This window comes from Oryzias melastigma, linkage group LG23, assembly GCF_002922805.2.
Source record: "Oryzias melastigma strain HK-1 linkage group LG23, ASM292280v2, whole genome shotgun sequence".
Classification (NCBI taxonomy): Eukaryota; Metazoa; Chordata; class Actinopteri; order Beloniformes; family Adrianichthyidae; genus Oryzias; species Oryzias melastigma.
This window is the reverse complement of record NC_050534.1, coordinates 19887078-19890554: the sequence shown is the minus strand read 5'-3', so window position 1 is coordinate 19890554 and position 3477 is coordinate 19887078. Positions and strand designations below refer to the sequence as shown.

At 40.0% G+C, this 3477-nt stretch overlaps 1 protein-coding gene across 2 annotated transcripts in view; it reads left to right on the top strand.

Annotated features, from left to right (window-relative positions):
* Nucleotides 1-2488: 2488 nt before the first annotated feature.
* Nucleotides 2489-3477, top strand: part of plxnb2a (plexin b2a) — a 186851-nt gene continuing 185862 nt past the window's right edge. For both annotated transcript variants that reach the window (XM_024284789.2, XM_024284767.2), the window contains exon 1: nt 2489-2895. The gene's annotated coding sequence lies outside the window, so the exon portion shown is untranslated. The remainder of the gene's footprint in view (nt 2896-3477) is intronic.

The window sequence follows — 3477 nt, the reverse complement described above, 5'->3', positions numbered from 1 at the left end:
TTATCAATTTCAGCATCTTCACCTATCAGCACTAGCATCTTCAGCGGCCAAATTCATCTTACAGCATTCACACTAGGATTATCGCAGGTAATGCTCTATATCTAGTTCATAATTATGTTAAAAAGTTACAGTTTAAAAGTTTTACAAATTTAATTTTGTGTGTTCAATAACTGTTTATCTTGTTTGGGCCATGACTTAATTGTGTTTTGGATCTTGGACGCTTGTGTGGTTGAGTTTGACACTCCTGACTTAAGGCGTCGCCGGTGACGCTTAAACACTTTAACTGCCCCTTTTCTCCTACTGGAATTATCGTGTTAACGGTTGAAAAGTCAGAACATAAACACTAGAGCTTCGGTGTTAAAGGGTTAATTCATCAGGTTTAAGCTTTTATTTTGTAATTCCAAAACTCTTTGACAGCAGTTTCTATTTCTGACGTTGAAGAAGGCGGCGTGGTTTGATGACAGCATCTGCTCTTCATCATCATCAGCTCTCTGCTGTCATGTTCTTAACATTCTGCTTCTTCTTGCACTATACCCCCCCCCCCCCTCCATTAATGGGGGCTGACTTGCATAGTTCCTCCATGGATTGTTGCTCACTGTAACATTCAGGAGACTTATGAAACAAAAGGTTAGGCCCCCCAAAAGGCCCGGCATCAAGGATTACTCCTCACTCAAATTCTCTCACAACAAAGCTTCCATTGTGCCCCACCAGGCTCTCAAATTAGCAGCGGGGAGCGACTCCACGCTTAACTTGGCTTGACAGCCGCCTCTGTGAGGCCGCTGCAGCTTCAGTCTGAAAGATGCTGATTTTACAGAAAGACAGCCGATAGACGCTGAGGGTTAGATTGACATTTATATGTCAGAAAATGCCCAAAGTGAAGCTAAAAGTTGATCTATAGATGGATGCACATCCAGCATCTGTCAGACAGAACTGATGAGCTGTTTCCTGTAACATATGAACCTGTTTCATGCTAAAACCAGATAGTTTTGTGTGTTAATCTCTTAATTAAACAGGATAAAGTGGACATTTTAAAGAGCTTTTGGCTGTTTTAGTGGTTTTTCAGAGAAAACCCATGTTTAATTTGTCAGTGTCAAGGTACTGAGCTGTGGTTTCTGCTTCCTTGATTTAATTTTCAAAATAAAACTCCTTCTGATGAACTGTGGAGAACCAGTCAGTGTGTTGTTAAAACCTTTCCCTGCTTTCTGCAACAAAGTTTCCCGTTTTTAATAGGTAAAAAAACAATAAAATGATTTTAAAAGTAAAGCAACAAAGTAAAACTACATAACAAAGGTTGATTCGAGTTCTCTAAGTACCAATTTTTTGTTTTCTTCTGGATCTTTCCTGTTTTTCTCCCTGGATGTGTGAAGCTTGTGTCCACAGAAAAAAGAAAACATGTATTTTTTGAGTTTATTTTAAGTCAAAACCGAGAAGGAAAAAAATTTAGATGTCAAATTTCCATCTATAGTTGTTGTTTTCATCTGCTCGACTGACAGAAACCTTTACTAAACCAGGTTTTTAAGGTCAAAAATAGACAGGTTGTCACATGCTTTACCCCCATGGAAGTGTTTGTAACTCATAATTCAAAATAAAAGTCAATACTGGAAATGCATTTTGATTTTCACAATGTAACTGTGTTACTTGTCTCAAAAAAAAAAATCAAATAAATCTTTAGAACGTCTTTTCCTCTTCAGCACCACCCATTTTGTAACTTTGTTAAAATGATAAAGAAAATGGCATTTACCATTTCATTTTCAAAAAGTTTTCTAGTTGTACACAAATTCAATAAGAAATATCACAATTTAAAATGCATAAATAGAAAAGCATTTTCATTTTCACAATGTAACTACATTACTTGTCTCATAAATAAAATTAGGTTTCCATTTTCAAACTCAACAGCGCTCATTTTGTGACATATTCAAATGATAAAGAAAAGGACATTTAACATTTCAATTTTAAAAAGTTGTCTTGTAAATTTGTACCAAAATTAGTTTAGAAATTTTACATTTGAAAATTGAAATATATTAACTGAAATGCTTTTTCATTTTCACAATGTAACTGCATTACTTGTCTCTTAAATAAAATGAAAAAGCAAAATCTATTAACTAGCGTGAGAGTAATACATGGCTAATGGGAAATTAGCAGAACTCAGAGGCGAATTTCAAATGAGATCCTGCTGCTCTGCAGAAATTATGTCTTAAATAACGATTTTTTTCTTTTTTCAAAATTTTGGCTAAAAACTGTATAATCATAATAAGAAAATGAACTTGGAACACTGAAAAAATACAATTTGAGTGAGACATTTCATATAAATACCACACATTTTCTTAATTTATTGCTATTGGGAGGATTTACCCTAAAGATTGAAATCTAAAACTGATCCTGGTTTCAAATAAAACATGAAAAAAAGTAAAAGTTTCCCGGAGATTTTTATTCTGAAAGTGCAGGAGCTCTTTTCCGGTTTTGGCGGGCTAAAAAGCGGGAGCCTGACGGAAGTGTGGCAGCTCCGGGCGCCGGGGGGAAGGAGGCGTTACGAGGAGGAAGAAAATCCTTCACTCCGAGACTTCACAGCGAAGCTCGTCCCCGAACTCGACCTCACCTGAGCCGGGCATGTAGTTCCTGGTGTTTTGGGCGTGGGGGTGGACGAGGAAAGCGCCGCGTGCACTTGTGTTTGTGGCGGGAGCGCCACTGAGCCCAAACTTCCATCAGGAGGAATCCCTCCCACGGCGGTTCTGCTCATCTCCGCCTCAGCAGGAGCGTTTCTCCTCATCGGGATGTACGTTTGGGACCCTTCGAGAGGAGCCGCGGACATTTGAGTTTATTTTATTATTTTTCTTCCTACACATTTTTGAGGAATATCGCCGGAAACGGGAGCTGTTCCTGCGGGGGATCTGAAAGGTGCGTTGAAGCTTGCTACTTTCGTGTTGTTGTCGAACCTTCCGCCGGTTCCAGAGCTCGAACTCTCCCGTCATCGGCTGGTGGAAGCCCCCACCCCGCAGCTTCGGGGAGATTGAAGAGATTTGATTCGCTTTCAAACTTAATCTTTGCAGTTGTAAGTCTCCGGGATGAGGGGGATGAGGGGGAGGGGGGTGACTCCACGCGCAGCTGGGGGGTCACGAGGGACGCGTCACGAGACTAATCAATACCCAGAACATCTGGAGGATCCGTTCAGTTCGGTCCCGCCGAGCTTTGACGAGTGGATGAAGGTTAAAGGAAACTTAAGGTGGACTTGAGGTGGTGCACCTTAAGATCCAGGTTCTAGTGTTCCAGGTGTCTTCCAGGTACCGTCGTAGTTGTCATTTCAGGTGAATGACCTGAAGGTGAGACGTTCAAATCCCACATTTCTAATTGTTTTGAGTAGTCAGATGTTGAAATGTCAGTTCTGTTGCTGGTAGCATTTCTAGACTCATCTACCCAGCATTTGCTGTGGCTCTCCCTGATTCTTGTATTAAAAACATCAACAAAATTCAATATGATTTT